The 23,232-nt window shown below is 36.3% G+C and overlaps 1 long non-coding RNA gene and 1 other non-coding gene across 2 annotated transcripts in view; both read left to right on the top strand.

The window, feature by feature from the left end:
- The window catches only part of LOC107968413 (uncharacterized), a 175,448-nt gene that overhangs the window by 20,122 nt on the left and 132,094 nt on the right, over positions 1 to 23,232 (top strand). The gene's annotated exons all lie outside the window — the stretch shown is intronic.
- On the top strand, positions 7,738 to 7,844 carry LOC112205809 (U6 spliceosomal RNA). The gene has a single exon (XR_002939891.1). It is a non-coding gene; the product is annotated as a U6 spliceosomal RNA (small nuclear RNA).

Below are 23,232 nucleotides of genomic sequence, written 5' to 3'. Positions count from 1 at the left end.
ACTCATTGACATTTTCTAGAATTTTTTATAGATGGAATCATATATTATGTACCTTTTTATCTGATTTCTTTCATTTAGCATAATTCCTTTAGGGTACATTCACAGTGTATCTGTAGTGTATTCTTTTTTTATTGTTTAGTAGTATTTCATCATATAGATACAACCACAATTGGTTTATCCATTCGCCTGTTGATGTGCACATGGATGTTTCCAGCTTTTGGCTATTCTAATTAACATGAATTAGAATATATCATAAACATGAATATACACATATTTATACAGACTTTTGTTTTCCATGCTTTTAATCACAAAACTACTATAATGCTTGTCTCTGTTTGAAGTGGGTTCCACAAACCCTACGATAAGTAAAAAATGATGGCCTAGCATGACATTCTTTTCTTGAAATCATACATTATTTAAGAGAGAACCCTGTAGGTACATGGTCTTGTTTCTTTCCTGGAGTAATGGCAGAAGAGAAAGAGCCTCTTGCATACCCCATGCTCACATGTGGAAACCTTTCTGGGATAGGGGGAGAGAGTAAAAGGACAAAGGGGCTGGGTTACTGGAATTTGATTTGCTGGAAAGCAAAGCCCAATCTACCTGTCACAGTTTTTAACCTGATGTGTTTTCAGAGCAGTTGTTGGTGATGAATGACTGGTCCCAACCGCATTACCTGCTAAAAGTTAACGTGAAAGCTCCAACGACTTAGGCAGGAAAAGAGATCCCTGGGTGTTCCCAGAGTCAGTGAGACAATTAATCTGATTTACATCCATTGCATTTCAGAGAACTAAAATTTCATCTGCTGCTTCTAAGCATTCATTTGGGGTGAACCCACATTACTCTAAGTGAAACCCCTCAGTCAAGCTGTTTATAAACTACACAGTGGCTAACCGGGATGGAAAACCAATAGAAGAGCTCAGAAATCACAGATAATGCCAAGATGGGAGAATGAATTAGACAGGACTGCACATGTGTGGAATAAATAAATAGATCAATTGGGTTAAAACTCTGCCCAGCAGATAACACAGGGACTTCATAAGTTTCCAAGACTGAAGTGATAAGCTAAAAACTCCAGACAGTAGAAAGAGACAGGAGGTTGCTTCCCAATGCAGGAAATGAAATATTCTTGGAGATTAAAAGAAAAAACACTAGGGATCTTATGGCAGTTTTTTATATTTTGTTTTTTAAGTTGTCCTCTCCTGTAGGATTCACAGGCACTAATATGACACAGATAAGATGGAAGTGATGTCTAGAGGGCAGAGTAGAACATTAACTATGGCTACAAAAATCATATCTCATGGAAGGAATAAGAGACAACAGCCTGCAGAGAACTTGCCTGTGAGGAGCCTGCTGAGTTGATTCTAGGATTGAGCAGAGTTCTATGTTAGCAATTCTCATTGCTTAGGGGGCCAGTGATTCCAGGGGATCTTGAGACATTATTTCCACTCTTCTTGGCTTAGAAACTTTTCAGAATAAATAGGCAATTATTTCTTATTTTAGACTTATCTTGCAGTCTGCTTCCTAAGGCACCGCTAACTGTTGCCTATGGTGGTAACCACAGATGTCAAGTCAATTTGAAGAAAATTTGAATAGTTCTCAACAGTGATGAACCGTTCTGACTGTGTTTGATTTTTCTTAAAATCAATGATTTTAAATGATTGGTGACATTGATAGATGAAAAAGACCAAGATTTTAGTACTTACCTACAGATATGGTTAGCAAATGGGAGTTATGGTCATGCCAAATTATGTCCGTGTTCTATCTGACCTCTGGCTGACCTCCTTTTAGATAACCCTAAGTCACTCTAATTACAAAATATTTTATTTTAACAAACCTTTATTGAGAACCAGCTACGTGTAGGCAATGCAGAGATGGAAGGCACTGACACATGAATGGGTTCCAGGAATAGGTTCAATGTGAGTAACAGCCTAGTAGGAAGCAGAATTCGGTTCAACTGAAAGATTTCAATGAAGGGATCACGTGCAGAGGAATTGGCAGGGTAAGAGAGTAAATACAGATAGGGTGGCATCTAAAAACATAGCACAGCAGGTGGCCTCACAAAAGCTGTGGTCATGGAAGGACACAGCATCTGCCACAGATGCTCAGCTACAGAAGGAGCAGGGCAGGCATAGCCGAAGCACTTCCCCTCTACTTAAGTCTTCTTTCACCCTTCAGTCTCTTGCTGATGCATCCCATTGGCCAAACCCAACTTGAAACCATCAGCAAGGTGTATGCAGGCAACGGCTTCCTTGGCCCCAGAGTGGGTCAGAGAAAGAAGAGACTTGGGATGTGAGAGGTGGAATAAGTATAGGAAAACCTCTTCAGTCTCCCCGTTTTGCCATTCAGCATCTTTTCTTGCTTTTTATTAAGTAAAGAAACAGTTGCCCCCAAAAGAGAGGAGAGAAAAAGTCTCACCAGCTACCATATTTTCATAGGATGATGTCAATTCCCTCACATATCTCCCTGAAATTTGATGGACACTTCTGGAATTTTTTATTTAAGGTAGGAAGAACAGATGGGAAAAGTCAAGTAACATGAAATGTGCATGGTTTCTATAGTTATCACTTCTATGGCTAGTCCCAAGACCTATGTTAATTATCATAGCTTTCCTCTGACACCAGCCATTCTTTACCTTCATCCTCTGCCATCAGTTCAAGATTCTTTGCTTGGGAGAATGATCCATGACTTCATGATGGAAGGATCTAAGTTCCCAGTTGTTCAGGATTGATTAGGTTGCCTTAGTTTTCTATTCATTATTAAACTTTGATGTACCAACGGAGAACCCAGTGAATCTCCTGGGTTCCAGACCTCGTTCTCTTTGCTCCTATTAAATAATTGTGTAGCTCTCATTGGGTTTCTTTTATTGGTTTTATACACCTGGAAGCCACCTGAAAGCAAGCTTAAGAGATACAGTCTGCAAGTGTCAGCCTCTTGGATCACAGAACAGAGCACAGGAGGGAGGAAAATGCAGAATATCCAGAACAAATGACCTCAGTGCTGGGATAAGATTGGCCTGGGTCATGATTCTGCAAAGGAGTCTGAGCTTAGATCTGGTTAGAAAGTCAAAGGTTCTATCTGAAGCAGAATCGAGTGTCAATCTAGGCAAGGACGCAAGGGTTCGATGACTTTCGCTCTGTTGTGCCCAAGCTGCTGACCCCCACCTGTCAGACCTTTATATCAAGTTACCATTGTCTCACAATAAACTCATCATCATAAAAATAGCTTCATTTCTTAGACACCAACTATAATGCTACATCCTTTAATAAACTGTAATGGGCATGTACTAAGTATTCACACTTTGCAAAAGGCTTTCACATACCTTCCTGTAAGTTAATGTTTCAAATAAATCTGTCTGTGATTGTTTGATCAGCTTTTTAGATAAGGAACTGAGACTTAGGGAAATTAACTTTCCCTAAAAGAGAAAGTGAGTAAAAGGCAAAGAGAAGATTCAAATCCAATCTGATGTAAAAATGTATGTTTTTATTGCCTACTTTATGCTGCCTCCTGTAACTTCACTACAATCCTGCAGGGGGATTATTATTTGCATTTTATGGGCAGGGAAACAGGCAGAGAGAGGTCCAGTAACTTTCCTAAGTCGCATAGCTAGTTAGGAGAAGAGGCTGGGGACCCACCCTACTCCAAAATCCATGTTCTTTGCATTCTATATAAGTTTAGCTTACACTGAAGAGCAAGTTAACAGAGACGGGGAGAGAAGTGAGTGAAGAAGCATTTGGCAGGGGCCAGTGGCACAGTAATGACTACATGGCAATAGCTTTGTGGAAAGCAATAGTACACCCAGTAAGGTAGGGTGGAGCCAGTTAACAGATCCGGAAGAAGGAGCAGATGAGCTTGGGATAAGGAAGAGAGGTGTGAGAAGGTTTTGCACCCAGCTGAAGGTCACATTTCATTTGCCATAAACATAGCCTTTCTCGAATTCTAAATTCAGTGGCAGATGTTTTTTCAAAACAAAAAGAAAGAAACATACATAAAACAAATCTCTTTTTAATCTACGCGTTTGCCTCCACTCTCTCCACACATACAAAAAGAGAAATAGAGCAGTGCAGTTCCTGTTGGTGAGTTACCATGGAGACAGCTTCCACATGATCTCCAGCCATGACTCACCACTGCAGGAGTCTCCAAACTTAATTATTTATTAATAGGCTTTTACCAGGGCAGCCTCCAGAGGTGGAACATCTTGTTTCCAAGGCTGGGGCAGCGGTGAGAAATAGAGGCAGAAAACACTATGCAATTACAAAGAATTAATTAGAACCTCTGTAAACGCACTGACAAACATGCCTTAGGAGAAACTGTGGTGGGATTCGAGGGTACTCAGGTGTCCGGGGGAGAAAAAGCGAAAGTGAGCAGTGGGTCTCCAACAATTCTTTCTCCTGTGACACTGAAAGAGTCCCTTGTACTGTTCCTTCCATGAACTAGTTATTCAATTTGGATTAGTGACCTGCAAATTCCAGGAAAAAATAATTTACACTAAAAAATAGAAATATATGTGTATTTATAAATATACACATATAAATATGTGTGTGTGTGTATATATATATATATATATTTTCAGTCTTTGTGTACCTCCCAAAGATAATCAAATTGACGTAGGTAAACTAATTAATAAATGAGGTTCTTAGAAATGACATCAGTTATATTAGAGCAAGGTCTTGCTGGGAAGCATAAGTGATTCCTGAGATACCTATTTACATGATTGCACATGATTTTTTTCCTTTACACTTAAACCTAGTGAATGCAAATGGAATGGAAAAGGCAGGAAGGTGGTTGATTAACCAGTTAGTTAATTTATTGGTTCATTCTTTCATCCATTCAACTACAGAGCTATTTATTCATTCTTCTGTACTTACCAGGAATCACTGATTTGAATATCACATGGTGCTTGACCCATGGATGGCTCAGTCTAGTAAGAGACATGAGACATGTACATAGGTCACTAAATTCATGGTAAGTGATTATTAATTATCTTAGGAGATGGATAGGTGGAAGGGAATAACAAATGAGAAGATAAACTTGTCACAATAAAGTCATAGAATGAATAGTGACACTTTGTGTCTGAGATGAAATTCATCACCCACCGATGTTCCTTCCAACTCGTAAGATCTCTCTGAATCTATGTCAAGTAGTCAACTCATTTTGATGTTGGGTTATGTGAATAGCACACAAAATCTTATCTCGGTTCCATTGTTGAGTTTTCTTATATTTATTGCTGTGTGGCGTATCTATCTGCCATAACGAAACTGTCAAGGATCTGACTGGGATAATTCAGTCTGTCCTTTACTGAGGTTTAAACTTCCACTCCAAGTTAGGGCATAATTATTTGGCAATTCGTTTTATTACATATTTGAGTATGAAAAGAGACGTTCAGAGCACTCCATAGCATTTTAGAGCTAGAAAAACGTTATAGGTTATAAAATGAATAAAAGCTACTGTCTCTTGGTTATTATGTGCCAGGCGCTTTAGCTTTAATCCCTAAAACACTGCAGGGTAAGCATGACCAGTCAAAATTTTTCATCAATGAGGAATTTAGGCTTGGAAATATTAATTAACAGGTCCAATATTCCAGAGTTAGTTAGGAAAGCTAGTTTGTGTTGAACCCTAAAGCCAGCATTTGTTTGACTGGACACTGATCCAATCTAGCTTCAGTTCCCTAGTTTCACAGGGAAATTACGACTCAGAAATTTCAGACACCCTCATAGTCATTCCTGTTTCCAAGGTTTTAATTAACGAGAAACAATTTGCTAAATTGTTATTTTTGCTAAAATTAATAACCAACATCAAAATTAACAGTAAGCCTTTAATTCTCTTTGAAGTCAGGAATGCTACAAGGATTCGTGCAATCACAACTATTATTTAACATTGATCCGAAACTTTAGTAATGGAAATGAGAGATGGGAAAATTAGGTAGAGTTACAAGAAATAGAGAGGAGGGAAAGCTCATAATTAATTCTTTGATGAAATCAAATGGAACAATTAAAAATTCTAATAAAGCAAATATTAGAATTTAAAACACTGATTGGTTTCAAATTATATGTTCAAAAGCAACAGCTATGAAAATACAAGGGACCCAGAATAGCCAAAACAATTTTGAAAAAGAAGAACAAAGTTAGAGGAGTCAAACTTCCTGACTTAAAAATTTACATAGTGTTAGTAAATGTGTACTGGCATAAGAATAGTCACACAGATCCAAGTAATAAAATGAAGTAAACTCATATTTAGACTCAACTATTGTCAAGGATGCTATGGCAGTTCAGTGGGGGAAATAATAGTGTTTCCAACTAAAGATACTAGGATAACTGGATATGAAATGCAAAAGAATGAAGTTGGACTACTGCCTTACAACATAGACAATAATTAACTCAAAAATAGACCTGAACAATGTATTAAAGAGAAGACTCCATCAATAACATAAAAAAAGTTTAAAACAGGCAAAATTTATATGAGAAAAATTATAAAACACTCCTGAAGTAGAGTTGGAAAAATAGAAAGACGTATCATATTCCTGGAAGGAACATTCAACATCATTAAAATATATTATTTTAAAGTTAATATGTAAATATCATAGGACCAAATTAAAAGGAAAAATTTTTATATTTTTTTTTTCTGGAGCCAGACAAGTTAATTATAAAGTATATTTGCAAGAATAAAAAGCAAAAATAGCTAAAATCTCTCCGATTAAAACATTGTGAACAGAACCAGTAATAGACTTATATACAAAAATTGAATTTATAATACCAGAACATTTCATACTACTGGGGGAAAGATGAACTTCTTGATGAATGGTAATGGAATATATGAATAACAAAATAAAAAATGAAAATTGGTCTAGTCCTCATCCCATATACCAAAAAAGAATCCAAAATGAATCAAAGGTTTAAATGTTAAAAACTAACATATAATGGAATAAAGTATGAAGTAATTATTTTATGATCTAGAAATGGGAATAATTAATAATACTCAAATCCACATTCAATAGGGGAAATCTTGAGATATATGAATGTATATAAATGTATATAATTATATATGATATAATCTATATAATATATATGTTATATCATATATATTTATAATATGATGTAAATATTTATAATATATGTATAATTTTTAATGTATAATATTATGTATTTTTTAATGTATAATTTATATGTATAATTTTTGCAAGTACCAAAATAGTTCATAACTTACTTGCAAAACACACCAGAAGAGTCAGTAATCTTAACATAAAAAGAACTTCTAAAAACATAAGAAACAACAAGACAAATGCATGAGATATATAAAGACATTGATTTACAGAAAGTAAAAAACAAATGGTCCTTAACTTATGAAAAGATGTTCAACCTCTCTTATAGTAAGAAAAATGAAATTTAAAAACGACACTGATATGCCATTACTTTCCTCCCAGATTGCCAAAATCCAAAAGGTTGACAAGCACACTACTTGTGAAACTTCAAAGATATACACACTCTTGTAGATTAGCAATGGATATATTAAATTACACAAGCAATATGGTGACATCTAGCAAAATTATATATCCATGTAACATATGCATATATATTGACCCGTTGACCCAGCAATCTTACTTCTAATAATTTGTCACAATGATACGTTCCAAAAGTACAAAAAGACATATTCCCAAAGATGTTCATTACAGCACTCTTTGTCATAGTAAAAGACTATGTCCCCAAGTGTCCATCTATAGGGGACTAGTTAAATAAGCTATGAGTGTTCACTTCTGTAGCATATATACTAAAACTGGAACAATACAGAGAAGATCAGCATGGCTCCTGCACTAGGATGGCACTCAAATTCGTGAAGTGTTCCATGCTTTTTTTAAAAAAAAAACATTAAACACTAAGCAAAGCCAGCATGCTTATGGCAACCTGTTTAGGGCTCAGTTTTGTTTTGGCACTAGCTGAACACAAAGGTTCTTGTTTAATTCTTAGCCTAAGTATAGACGATCATAGGGGAGAGGGAGTCTGTGTTCTCAGCCTCCTGAATACTTAACATAATTTAAATATTAAAAAAAAAAGAAAAGTAAGGTAAACCTGTGCTACAATTCCCAGATGGGTAAGTGTAGCCCTTAGAGCTCAGGCCAAGGCAGGATCTAAATCACACCATTTCAAGATTTTGTGTGTGTGTGTGTATGTGTATATGTGTGTGTGTATATATATATATATGAAACAAGGGAGTGTGGCCAATTACGATTATAATTTTTTCAAAGACTGTGGCTCACAAAGTTGTTTATATTAGTTTAAGGAGACCAGTGAATTTTTAAATTTTTTTTTACTTTTATTGATTTGAGGATACAAGTGCTGTTTTGCCACATGGATATATTGCATAGTGGTGAAGTCTGGACTTCAGTGTAACCATCACCCAAATAGTGTTCATTGTGCCCATTAAGTAATTTCTCATCCCTAGCACCCCCTGCCCCTCCCACCTTTCCTAGTCTTCAAGGTCTATTATTCCAACCTCTATGTCCACATGTACACATTATTTAGTTCCCACTTAAAAGTGAGAACATGTGTTTAAGACACTAAATCATTGATTTCTTTAATATGCTTGAAGTCACTTTGTGATTTGTTGTTACTTTTTAACCTTCTGTGTCTGCTGTGGGAAGAGTGGGTTCTAGGTCCACCTTTTTGCTTTGTGAGGCCAAGCACAGGTGTCTGCTCACCCTGCATGGCTGACCAGAGAAGGTGTTGCAACAGGCTCTGCCTTTTCGAGAAACCTTGCAGGATGAACAGGCCAGCAGGGATGCCCTCCTATATGTTCTGATGTTTTGTTTTTGTAAGAAGAAGGAAAGAAAGAGAACGTAAAACTGTACTGATAAGTTGTGAGTAGGGGGAGGGATAGATAGCATTAGGAGATATACCTAATGTAAATGACGAGTTAATGGATGCAGCACACCAACGTGGCACATGTATACATATGTGACGAAACTGCACGGTGTGCACATGTACCCTAGAACTTAAAGTATAATTTAAAAAAATAAAAATAAAATAAAAAAGGGTCTTGATGGCCGGGCGTGGTGGCTCACACATGTAATCCCAACACCTTGGGAGACCAAGACAGGGGTTTGAGACCAGCCTGGATAACATAGCGAGACCTTGTTTCTACAAAAAGTTAAAAAAAAATTAGCTGGGAGTGACAACATATGAGATCAGGGTGTGGTGGTAGGTGGCTGTGGCCCCAGCTACTCTAAGCTTAGTCGGGAGTATCTTGAGCCTAGGAGTTCAAGTCCAGCCTGGGCAACATAGTGACCACCCATCTCTACAACAAATAAATAAATAAAAAAGGATCTTGAGAAACTGGCTGGTCAAATTGGATTTACAGTAATATTTTTCATTGCTGGAGTGAGGTAGCAGCTCTCCTCTGTAGCTGAAAATTGTTTCAGTTGGGGGTGGAGGAAAAAGAATGCCTCTAAGTTTGCTCTTAAAAATAATCACATAGAAGCATGAGCTATATGTTGGAAGTGCCCTGGTTTCAGTCCACGTGCTTAATAGTGGTACATAATCCTAAAGGGCTTTAAATGTACATAAAAATATAGTTTGAAATTATTTGCTTTACTGTTCACATTGTAGATCACTATAATTTCAAGAAGTGGCATTATAAATAAAAGGAGGCACATTAGGATGCTGTCTGTTTTTAAATCCGTACTTGAATTCACCTGATCAAAAATTGTATATTTTTTTAAAGAAACACACGTCTAGTCTGTCCTTTTAAACTAATTGTTCTCTTAAGCTATGATATAAATCAAGTCATTACCAGTTAACTTTCAAAGCGCATCTATTTAAGAGTTTTGTTTTGAAAAAATACGCTACAGGTTAAAAAAAATGCTACATAAAAATGAGAAGCTGCTGAATGTTTTGAAATCGGTTGTTTCTTAAAAGGTATATTAGCTAAAAGATTTATTTAGCTAATAAATCATACAAACAATTTTGTATGATTCAATAAAAGAAAACACCAAGGTAAAATAAAAATAAAAACAAAACAAAACTAACTAAACTATGAATACACAATGAAGTATTATTCTAGTGTGTAATTAAACATATATTTGTATGCTGCTGCTCTTATATGATCTTTGGGGATGTATTAAGTAAAAACAATAAAACTATTGGAAACATTTTTGTATAATATGGCACAACATTTAATTGAGAAAGAAGGGACCAATATATATTTTATATCTATATATATCCATGCATTCATATGTATATTTAATGTACATATAAATATATATTAAAGGGTATATGTACATAAATCCTTTATTTTTAAAGTGGATAGATATGGAATATAAAAGGACATATATACATATAAATCCTTTACTTAAAAATGGAAGAAAAAACTTAATTTTTTTTTAAAAGAGAATAGCAGAGACAGGATTGAATTTAGACTTTTCTAATACATTTTGTTTTGTAGGTTTGACTTTAACACCATGTAAATGCATATACTTTTGAAACAAAATTACATAAGACTTAAAAAAGGAATTGCTAATAATTAAAAAAAAAATCTTTGAATTGAGTTGTTGGAAAAATGATGCAGAAACTGTTTCAAATAACTTTAAAATGCGGTAATTTTATTGCATGCCCTTAACGGATTAAATGCAGAAGATAACAATAATTAAAACAAAACATAAACACACCAAAGCTTATTGTTAGTCAATTGTGTGTGTGTGTGTAGAGAAAATAATTATGTGAATAAACACTTTGAATGTTAAAGAAGAGATCATATCTAAAATCAAATAAGAAATGCCAAGAAGTTTAATCCCACATTTCAATGAAAATATCAGTATGAACTCATACTGTATTTTCTTTGGCAGGAAAAAAAATACTTGAAATCATGACTAAAGCAATAGCAATGAGCACCCCGAATGCTCAACTCATAAACTTAATCGCAACATTAATCGGGGATCTTTGAAGATATGACTGACTCCTGATTTGAGGTAGAAAATGAGTCTAGATCATTGAAAGTATGAAAGTTACAAAAGGCAGTTGGAGTTTGATTCAAAATCATTCAGATAAAATTTTAAGAGGCTTCCACTGCCCAAAAATGGAAAATTTGAGTGTTAATAAGGATATTAAAACACAGCAGTATTTTAAAATTCATCAGTTTATAATATCAAAAAACAAAACACCAAAATACCCTTATTGTTTACCTTTGGAGAAGTAGAAAATCAACTCATTATTTGAAAACTGATAAGCAAGAAAAGGTTTATATGGCAAAACATATGATCATTAATAGTAAAACAATTTTGAAAAAATATTGTGATAAAGTATTTACACTCTCAGATAATAAAATATTATAGAATATTTAAACCATGTGGCATTAGTACAATAACAATAGAACAATAAAATAAAACACACATCCAAGTATATCTGTTATTCATATGATACATTTAGCATTCAAATTATTGACAAAGTGCTAGATTGTTTAATAAGTAGTTCAGACATCATTGGTTAACTATTTGGAGAACTAACTTTCATCCAGATAAAATCAAGAGAATGTAGAAGTTTGGGAAGGAGGAACGGAAATATGGTAAAGAAGAAGAAAAAGAGAATGGAAAAAAAGAAAGTGAAGGGTTAGATAAAGAGAATAGTGTAAGAAATTAAAAAAAAATCCAGTGTTAGAGTGGGTCAAGACTTTCTAGGCAAATACCTCAAGAAAAAAGAAAAAAGAAAATATTCAATAAAAAGAACTCTAGAATCAGATTCTCTAATTTTAAATACCAAGCTCTAACATATAATAATTGGTATGCAACTTGGGAAAGACACTGAACCTCTCTGTGGCTCAGTTTCCCCAGTGAAATAAGGATACTTATCGTATGCATTTTAAAGGTGGTTTAAAGATTAAATAAAATTGCATGTGTTAAAAATTTAGTACAATCTGAAATCTATAGACCAGCTACATAAATGTGGGCTATTACTGAATGCAATTTGAAATTTTACATATTAAAAACTTTATAACAATAAACACAAATGACAAACTGAGAAAATACAACATGTAAATGTCTGTAATAGATGAAAGACTAATAAAATTGTGACTATATAAAATAAATATACAAAGGAGAAATAATAAAAGATCAGTAATTTATAAAATAAGAAATATCAATGACAAGACTTGAAAAAATATTCAACTAATTAAAATCAAAGCAAAGGAAACTAAAATTAGATACTTATTGTCTCTTTGTTTTTTTTTATTATTATTATACTTTAAGTTTTAGGGTACAGTGCACAATGTGCAGGTTAGTTACATATGTATACATGTGCCACGCTGGTGTGCTGCACCCACTAACTCGTCATCTAGCATTAGGTATATCTCCCAATGCTATCCCTCCCCGCTTCCCCCACCCCACAACAGGCCCCAGAGTGTGATGTTCCTCTTCCTGTGTCCATGTGTTCTCCTTGTTCAATTCCCACCTATGAGTGAGAATATGCGGTGTTTGGTTTTTTGTTCTTGTGATAGTTTACTGAGAATGATGATTTCCAATTTCATCCATGTCCCTACAAAGGACATGAACTCATCATTTTTTATGGCTGCATAGTATTCCATGGTGTATATGTGCCACATTTTCTTAATCCAGTCTATCAATCATTGTTGGACATTTGAGTTGGTTCCAAGTCTTTGCTATTGTGAAAAATGCCGCAATAAACATACTTGTGCATGTGTCTTTATAGCAGCATGATTTATAGTCCTTTGGGTATATACCCAGTAATGGGATGGCTGGGTCAAATGGTATTTCTAGTTCTAGATCCCTGAGGAATCGCCACACTGACATCCACAATGGTTGAACTAGTTTACAGTCCCACCAACAGTGTAAAAGTGTTCCTATTTCTCCACATCCTCTCCAGCACCTGTTGTTTCCTGACTTTTTAATGATTGCCATTCTAACTGGTGTGGGATGGTATCTCCTTGTGGTTTTGATTTGCATTTCTCTGATGGCCAGTGATGGTGAGCATTTTTTCATGTGTTTTTTGGCTGCATAAATGTCTTCTTTTGAGAAGTGTCTGTTCATGTCCTTTGCCCACTTTTTGATGCGGTTGTTTGTTTTTTTCTTGTAAATTCGTTTGAGTTCATTGTAGATTCTGGATATTAGCCCTTTGTCAGATGAGTAGGTTGCAAAAATTTTCTCCCATTTTGTAGGTTGCCTGTTCACTCTGATGGTAGTTTCTTTTGCTGTGCAGAAGCTCTTTAGTTTAATTAGATCCCATTTGTCAATTTTGGCTTTTGTTGCCATTGCTTTTGGTGTTTTAGACATGAATTCCTTGCCCATGCCTATGTCCTGAATGGTAATGCCTAGGTTTTCTTCTAGGGTTTTTATGGTTTTAGGTCTAACGTTTAAATCTTTAATCCATCTTGAATTGATTTTTGTATAAGGTGTAAGGAAGGGATCCAGTTTCAGCTTTCTACATATGGCTAGCCAGTTTTCCCAGCACCATTTATTAAATAGGGAATCCTTTCCCCATTGCTTGTTTTTCTCAGGTTTGTCAAAGATCAGATAGTTGTAGATATGTGGCGTTATTTCTGAGGGCTCTGTTCTGTTCCATTGATCTATATCTCTGTTTTGGTACCAGTACCATGCTGTTTTGGTCACTGTAGCCTTGTAGTATAATTTGAAGTCAGGTAGTGTAATGCCTCCAGCTTTGTTCTTTTGGCTTAGGATTGACTTGGCGATGCGGGCTCTTTTTTAGTTCCGTATGAACTTTAAAGTAGTTTTTTCCAATTCTGTGAAGAAAGTCATTGGTAGCTTGATGGGGATGGCATTGAATCTGTAAATTACCTTGGGCAGTATGGCCATTTTCACGATATTGATTCTTCCTACCCATGAGCATGGAATGTTCTTACATTTGTTTGTATCCTCTTTTATTTCCTTGAGCAGTAGTTTCTAGTTCTCCTTGAAGAGGTCCTTCACATCCCTTGTAAGTTGGATTCCTAGGTATTTTATTCTCTTTGAAGCAATTGTGAATGGGAGTTCACTCATGATTTGGCTCTCTGTTTGTCTGTTGTTGGTGTATAAGAATGCTTGTGATTTTTGTACATTGATTTTGTATCCTGAGACTTTGCTGAAGTTGCTTATCAGCTTAAGGAGATTTTGGACTGAGACAATGGGATTTTCTAGATATACAATCATGTCATCTGCAGACAGGGACAATTTGACTTCCTCTTTTCCTAATTGAATACCCTTTATTTCCTTCTGCCTAATTGCCCTGGCCAGAACTTCCAACACTATGTTGAATAGGAGTGGTGAGAGAGGGCATCCCTGTCTTGTGCCCGTTTTCAAAGGGAATGCTTCCAGTTTTTGCCCATTCAGTATGATATTGGCTGTGGGTTTGTCATAGATAGCTCTTATTATTTTGACATACATCCCATCAATACCTAATTTACTGAGAGTTTTTAGCATGAAGAGTTGTTGAATTTTGTCAAAGGCCTTTTCTGCATCTATTGAGATAATCATGTGTTTTTTGTCTTTGGTTCTGTTTATATGCTGGATTACATTTATTGCTTTACGTATATTGAACCAGCCTTGCATCCTAGGGATGAAGCCCACTTGATCATGGTGGATAAGCTTTTTGATGTGCTGCTGGATTCGGTTTGCCAGTATGGTATTGAGGATTTTTGCATCAATGTTCATCAAGGATATTGGTGTAAAATTTTCTTTTTTGGTTGTGTCTCTGCCCGGCTTTGGTATCAGGATGATGCTGGCTTCATAAAATGTGTTAGGGAGGATTCCCTCTTTTTCTATTGATTGGAATAGTTTCAGAAGGAATGGTACCAGTTCCTCCTTGTACCTCTGGTAGAATTTGGCTGTGAATCCATCTGGTCCTGGACCCTTTTTGGTTGGTAAGCTATTGATTATTGCCACAATTTCAGGTCCTGTTATTGGTCTATTCAGAGATTCAACTTCTTCCTGGTTTAGTCTTGGGAGAGTGTATGTGTCGAGGAATTTATCCATTTCTTCTAGATTTTCTAGTTTATTTGCATAGAGGTGTTTGTAGTATTCTCTGATGGTAGTTTGTATTTCTGTGGGATCGGTGGTGATATCCCCTTTATCATTTTTTATTGCATCTATTTGATTCTTCTCTCTTTTTTTATTAGTCTTGCTAGGGGTGTATCAATTTTGTTGATCCTTTCAAAAAACCAGCTCCTGGATTCATTAATTTTTTGAAGGGTTTATTGTGTCTCTATTTCCTTCAGTTCAGCTCTGATTTTAGTTATTTCTTGCCTTCTGCTAGCTTCTGAATGTGTTTGCTCTTGGTTTTCTAGTTCTTTTAATTGTGATGTTAGGGTGTCAATTTTGGATCTTTCCTGCTTTCTCTTGTGGGCATTTAGTGCTATACATTTCCCTCTACACACTGCTTTGAATGTGTCCCAGAGATTCTGGTATGTTGTGTCTTTGTTCTCATTGCTTTCAAAGAACATGTTTATTTCTGCCTTCATTTCGTTATGTACCCAGTAGTCATTCGGGAGCAGGTTGTTCACTTTCCATGTAGTTGAGCGGTTTTGAGTGAGATTCTTAATCCTGAGTTCTAGTTTGATTGCACTGTGGTCTGAGAGATAGTTTGTTATAATTTCTCTTCTTTTACATTTGCTGAGGAGAGCTTTACTTCCAAGTATGTGGTCAATTTTGGAATAGGTGTGGTATGGTGCTGAAAAAAATGTATATTCTGTTGATTTGGAGTGAAGAGTTCTGTAGATGTCTATTAGGTCCGCTTGGTGCAGAGCTGAGATCAATTCCTGGGTATCCTTGTTGACTTTCTGTCTCGTGATCTGTCTAATGTAGACAGTGGGGTGTTAAAGTCTCCCATTATTAATGTGTAGGAGTCTAAGTCTCTTTGTAGGTCACTCAGGACTTGCTTTATGAATCTGGGTGCTCCTGTATTGGGTGCATATATATTTAGGATAGTTAGTTCTTCTTGTTGAATTGATCCCTTTACCATTATGTAATGGCCTTCTTTGTCTCTTTTGATCTTTGTTGGTTTAAAGTCTGTTTTATCAGAGACTAGGATTGCAACCCCTGCCTTTTTTTGTTTTCCATTTGCTTGGTAGATCTTCCTCCATCCTTTTATTTTGAGCCTATGTGTGTCTCTGCACGTGAGATGGGTTTCCTGAATACAGCACACTGATGGGTCTTGACTCTTTATCTAATTTGCCAGTCTATGTCTTTTAATTGGAGCATTTAGTCCATTTACATTTAAAGTTAATATTGTTATGTGTGAATTTGATCCTGTCATTATGATGTTAGCTGGTTATTTTGCTCGTTGGTTCCTGCAGTTTCTTCCTAGTCTCGATGGTCTTTACATTTTGGCATGATTTTGCAGCAGCTGGTACGGGTTGTTCCTTTCCATGTTTAGTGCTTCCTTCAGGAGCTCTTTTAGGGCAGGCCTGGTGGTGACAAAATCTCTCAGCATTTGCTTGTCTGTAAAGTATTTTATTTCTCCTTCACTTATGAAGCTTAGTTTGGCTGGATATGAAACTCTGGGTTGAAAATTCTTTTCTTTAAGAATGTTGAATATTGGCCCCCACTCTCTTCTGGCTTGTAGAGTTTCTGCCAAGAGATCCGCTGTTAGTCTGATGGGCTTCCCTTTGAGGGTAACCGGACCTTTCTCTCTGGCTGCCCTTAACATTTTTTCCTTCATTTCAACTTTGGTGAATCTGACAATTATGTGTCTTGGAGTTGCTCTTCTCGAGGAGTATCTTTGTGGCATTCTCTGTATTTCCTGAATGTGAATGTTGGCCTGCCTTGCTAGATTGGGGAAGTTCTGAATAATATCCTGCAGAGTGTTTTCCAACTTGGTTCCATTCTCCCCGTCACTTTCAGGTACACCAATCAGACGTAGATTTGGTCTTTTCACATAGTCCCATATTTCTTGGAGGCTTTGTTCATTTCTTTTTATTCTTTTTTCTCTAAACTTCCCTTGTCTCTTCATTTCATTCATTTCATCTTCCATCGCTGATACCCTTTCTTCCAGTTGATCGCATCGGCTCCTGAGGCTTCTGCATTCTTCACGTAGTTCTCGAGCCTTGGTTTTCAGTTCCATCAGCTCGTTTAAGCACTTCTCTGTATTGATTATTCTAGTTATACATTCTTCTAAATTTTTTTCAAAGTTTTCAACTTCTTTGCCTTTGGTTTGAATGTCCTCCCGTAGCTCAGAGTAATTTGATCGTCTAAAGCCTTCTTCTCTCAGCTTGTCAAAGTCATTCTCTGTCTAGCTTTGTTCCGTTGCTGGTGAGGAACTGCATTCCTTTGGAGGAGGAGAGGTGCTCTGCTTTTTAGAGTTTCCAGTTTTTCTGCTCTGTTTTTTCCCCATCTTTGTGGTTTTATCTACTTTTGGTCTTTGATGATGGTAATGTACAGATGGGTTTTTGGTGTGGATGTCCTTTCTGTTTGTTAGTTTTCCTTCTAACAGACAGGACCCTCAGCTGCAGGTCTGTTGGAGTACCTGGCCGTGTGAGGTGTCAGTCTGTGCCTGCTCGGGGGTGCCTCCCAGTTAGGCTGCTCGGGGGTCAGGGGTCAGGGACCCACTTAAGGAGGCAGTCTGCCAGTTCTCAGATCTCCAGCTGCGTGCTGAGAGAACCACTGCTCTCTTCAAGGCTGTCAGACAGGGACATTTAAGTCTGCAGAGGTTACTGCTGTCTTTTTGTTTGTCTGTGCCCTGGCCCCAGAGGTGGAGCCTACAGAGGTAGGCAGGCCTCCTTGAGCTGTGGTGAACTCCAACCAGTTGGAGCTTCCTGGCTGCTTTGTTTACCTAAGGAAGCCTGGGCAATGGCGAGCGCCCCTCCCCCAGCCTCGCTGCCGCCTTGCAGTTTGATCTCAGACTGCTGTGCTAGCAATCAGCGAGACTCCATGGGCATAGGACCCTCCAAGCCAGGTGCAGGATATAATCTCCTGGTGCGCTGTTTTTTAAGCCCGTGGGAAAAGCGCAGTATTTGGGTGGGAGTGACCCAATTTTCCAGGTGCCGTCTGTCACCCCTTTCTTTGACTAGGAAAGGGAACTCCCTGACCCCTTGCGCTTCCCGAGTGAGGCAATGCCTCGCCCTGCTTTGGCTCACGCACCCACTGACCTGCGCCCACTGTTTGGCACTCCCTAGTGAGATGAACCCGGTACCTCAGATGGAAATGCAGAAATCACCCGTCTTCTGCATCGCTCATGCTGGGAGCTGTAGACCGGAGCTGTTCCTATTTGGCCATCTTGGCTCCTCCCCCACTTATTGTCTCTTTGAAAAAAAAAAACTGAAGACAAGATTCAGTTTTGGTGAAATTATATTAAAACTGCTAATCTCTTAACACTGCTGGGATAAATACATCATTAACTCTATGCAGGGTAATTTAGAGGCATGGGTCAAGTCTAAATTTACACTAAGAAAACGCTTAGGAAATTAACATATTATACAAAAATATTCTTTATACTATTATTTGTAATAGTAAAAACCTTGCGTCAACAAATGTATCCAGTGTATCCAAAGATATATGATTTGTTGAATGTATTTTGATATTTAGAAGAATTGTTAATGGCATGTGTATGCTATATTATAAAGTTTTTAAAAGCAGGTCACAAATAATGCTTTCACCATGATATTGATTTCGAATAAATACATGGTGGTATTTTTTTATTTTTACATGTGTATTTTAAAAATTTTCTTCTGTGAAAACACATTTATTTTGTAATTTGAAAAATTTTTAAAAAGCTTCTCAAGGTTTGAAAAATAAGCTATTATAATTATACGAGCTTACCATGAGTTGGTAGTGATGTTTTTCTTACAAGTAAAATAAATAAGTAATAAATAGTGCTCATAGCTATGATTCCTGGCATCTCTCAAGGACTATAATGAGTAAAAAGTCCAACCTGGCTGGCAGATTCTTATGAGTTTTTATAGACCATGGTGTCCCTCGTATATGACATCTTAAGCTGACTTAAAAAGGAATAAATTCTGAGAAAGGTTTACACAGAGTAAGCTTTTATAAACATTGCAGCATCTTTCCCAGTCTTCATCTCAGCCTAGCAAACACCTGTCACCTTCACAAGTGACATCCCATAATAAGCACAGAGAGGACTATTTTCAAGAAAGTGGGGGTAATGGACTTGTTGATTTCAAAATCATCCCCAGTTCAGAGTTGCTCAACCTTCAAGGTCCTATCTAGTAATCATGTATTCTGTTTGTGGGGTCTTGGCATTTAGAACATGTCTCCTACTCATTGGTAATGTATGCACCAGATTTTCCCATACTCTCCCAACATCTTGGTGTTGGGAATGTTGCTTGGACCCATATACCTTCCAATTATCCAGCATTCAAATTTCATAAGATTAATAACATTACTACATAAATCTTATATATCAAATAGGGAATAAGTGAAGAACTTGAATCTATTTCACTGTATCCTAACATCAAAAGTAGACTGTGAAGTATTCTAAGATAAATGGGGATGCAGTTCTTTCATATGTAGACTCTCTTTATTGATAAGAAAATATAGAATATTAGAAAGGATTACAAGCCAAGGCAAATTTGAAATATCTTACCCGTTAAGCTAATTGTCCAGCACTGCTTACTTTTAGTCACTCTGCAATATGCTCTGATATGGGCAGAAAGCTGGTTTAGTGACACCAAGCCAAGGGAATGACTAAACAAATTTGTTTTCTGATTAGACAAGTTTAAATATTATGGTTCTTTACACGGATTATTTTTTCAGCAAGTATTTGCTGAACAACTACCACATGCCAGTCACTGTGATTAGTCTATGGGATACATCACAGAACTTCAGAATTAACATCTTAGTGATAATCTTTTGGCATGAGTGAAAGGAATTTCTAAATGTTTACATCAGGAATCAGCAAACTACAACTTGCAGGCCAAATTTAGCTTTACTACCTGTTCCTTTTAATAAAATTTAACAAAACACAGCTATAGTCATTCATTTATATATTATCTATGGCAGTTTACATGCTGCAGTAGTGGTTTAGTTACAACAGAGACCATATGTAATGCAAAGCCTAAAATATTTACTGTTTTGTCATTTATGGAAAAAGTTTGCTAACCATTGGTTTAGATAACTCTAAAATCTCAGGTTTCCTTATAAATTGCCATGATTCATTCACCCCAGTCTATTCTTCAAACAACCTCCAGAGTCATCCTTTTTATATGAAAGTGGGATGATATTACTCTGCTCTTAAAAAAGACAATGACTTTTCATGGTCTTACAGTGAATACTACATTCTTACACAATGCTTGTATTTTTTTTTTTTTTGGTTGCTGTAACTGAATACCCAAGACTGGGTAATTTATAAAAAAAATAAATTTACTTCTTACAGTTCCAGAGGCTGAGAAGTCCAAGTGTCCAAGTTTAAGAGACTGTATCTGGTGAGGCCCTTCTTGCTGATGAGAACTCTCAGCAAAGTCCTGAGACAGCACTGGATATCACATGGTGAGGGGACAAGAGCAGTCCTGCTCAGGTCTCTCTCCCTCTTCTTATAAAGCTACCAGTCCCATCATCAGGGCCATATTCTTATGACCTCATCTAATCCTAATTATGTTCCAGAGACCCCCACCACCAATTAATGTAAGAATTTGGGGATTAAGTTTCCAACACATGAAATTTGAGGGACACATTCCCACCACAGCAACCTTCAAAGCCCAGCTTGTTTCAGTTGTGGTGGCCTCCTTTCAATTCCTTGTTCACTATCTTTATAAACTTTTTCTTTAATCTTTTTCCATTTAAATCTTAGTCTCCCAACTCATTCTTTATTCTGGGATTAAATTTCACTTCTCAGAGAAGATTTCACAGCCATGTTATTTACAGTAATTATTACTACACCACTACCCTGCCCTGTTATTTTATCTTGTACTCTTATTTTCTTTTATGGCATATCTTAAAATTTGTTTGCAGATATTCATTTATGGGTTTGTATGATGCCTGTTTATACCACTGGACTATAAACTCAATGAGGGTAATAATTATGTTAATTTTCTTAACTAAGTACCCTATACCCATCTACAGATACCCTGGACAATATTAGTTATGTTATTTTTTTGAATGAAGAATGTAGGAATATATTATGATGTCAGTTGGGTGGAACTAGACTTTTATGGAAACAGAAAAATGTCAGATGTGTTTGAATTTCTTGAATAAAACAAGAGATTGTAGTGCAGTACTCAGAATACTTGTCTAGGTCTTCTAAACCATGATTTCTGAAATAAACAAAAAGTAACAAATAAATTGGTTGAGAGGATAGTCAATCACTGCTGAGACCTAAATTCATAACCTGAAACACTATTTAGAAGAAACATCTCAAATGACACAGAGATGAAAAACATGAGATAACAGATAAGAAATTTGGAGAATAAACCTCAGAGACCGAAAGTACAAATAATAGGATTTCAGGAGGATTAAAAAAAAAAAGAGAGAAGCAATAAGTGCCTATAGGAAGATTTCCCTGAGGGATGTGGGTAGGGCAAATTAAAATGACAGAAGTTCCAGTGAGATTTGGTGAGAAAAGACACACCCAGTTAAGTTCATTCTAATAAAATTATAGAGTTCCAGTGCTAAAGAGAAAATCTTACAAACTTTCAGATAAAAAGCAAAAAGAACCTGTATTACTTGGCCTGGGCTACCATGACAGAATGACAGACTTGTTGGCTTAAACAACATTAATTTATTTCCTCACAGTTCTGGTGGCCAGAAGTTCAAGGTCAAAGCATCAGGAGAGATGGTTTCTAGTGATGCCTCTTTCTGGCTTGCAGACAGCTCTGTCCTCACGGTGCCTTTCCTCTGGGTGCACAAGCAAAGAAAGAGAGAGAGGAAGAGACAGACAGAGAGACAGAGAGATCTGGCATCTTTTTCTATCAGTCCTATTTGATTATGACCACACCCTAATGATGTCATTTAACCTCTTTTACCTCCCAAAAGGCCCTATCTCCAAATGTATTGCATTGGAATTGGGCTTCAACATACAAAATTTTGTGGGACACAATTTTGTACATAACAATGTTTATAATGGAAAAATGAGATCGCCATTGCTCGGATTGTCTAGAAGTCTGGAAGCTAGATGAGTTTGGGATAATATTTGAAGACTACTGAGAGGAACGACTACAACTAAACTATCCTGTGCCTAGTCAAGTTATTATTTGTCCCTTGGGAGTAAAAGAAATATATTTGCAAAGACATTAGAATTCAAAGAATAGATCACTCAGTCCATCAGAAGAAAACACTCAATGACCAACTCCTACAAACAGATCCATCATAATGGAAATCTCAAGGTAAGGAAAAGGGAGGAAGAGAGAAATGTGGTGAGCAAAGAACCCTGGTTTACACATATAAATCTAAATGGGTGGTGACAGACTTTCTAGTAATGTGAAATAGAACAATAATATGGTTTATTAAAATAGAAGGAGCATCTGCAAAGAAATTATAATAGCTTACATCTGAATATATTTCATTAGCTCTGTGAAACCATAGTTGGTTGGTAGTTGGGAGGGAAAGGGAAGAATTATTCTAAAAATGTCGTCCGTGTGAGACTTGAACAGTGGCAAGAAGGAAAGAAGAAAGATAAAAGTAGTGTAAGATTTCATCTCATAGAAGGGTAAGGAGATGAGGTTAATAGAATATTAGGTATAGGAAAGAGTGCGAATCATATTAGTAGATAAATAGGGTCCGATTATGAGTCCTTGAAAAGGGAAAGTGATCAGTAAGAATATAAAGCGTGTACTACAGTTTCTAAATTTAAAAGTCAAGAAATGAAATAAATACCAACTTTAGCAAATTGGTGAAAAAAAACAAACAAACCAAAACCAGGGAAAATAAAAAAGGAAATCGCTAAAGACATTAGGTAGTAAATATAGAGATGGCAGGAATACAATTAATGTATGAATTTAGAAATGAGTTAAATTCTTCCTTTAGAAGCAAGAGATTGATAGTGTTAAAAATTGGATGAAAATGTGCTAGTTATTTAAAAATACATATTTAATACATTTTTTAAATTAAAAAAGAGATAAAGAGAGATATTAGGCAAATGAGAACAAAACTAACAGCAGAAGTGGCAATTATATTTTACCTAATACAATCTAGGTGAAATGAACTATTAAAAACACCAAACAGAGGGGCATAATATAATGATAACAGAGATAACTAATGTTGAAGATACTTCTATCATAAACTTCTACATACTAAATAACAGCTATATGTATAAATCTGTTAGAAAATCAAGGAGAATTTGATAAGCCTTCAATGTA

The sequence above is a fragment of the Pan troglodytes genome, chromosome 16, assembly GCF_028858775.2.
Source record: "Pan troglodytes isolate AG18354 chromosome 16, NHGRI_mPanTro3-v2.0_pri, whole genome shotgun sequence".
Lineage (NCBI taxonomy): Eukaryota > Metazoa > Chordata > Mammalia > Primates > Hominidae > Pan > Pan troglodytes.
This window is presented reverse-complemented; position numbering and strand designations above follow the sequence as displayed.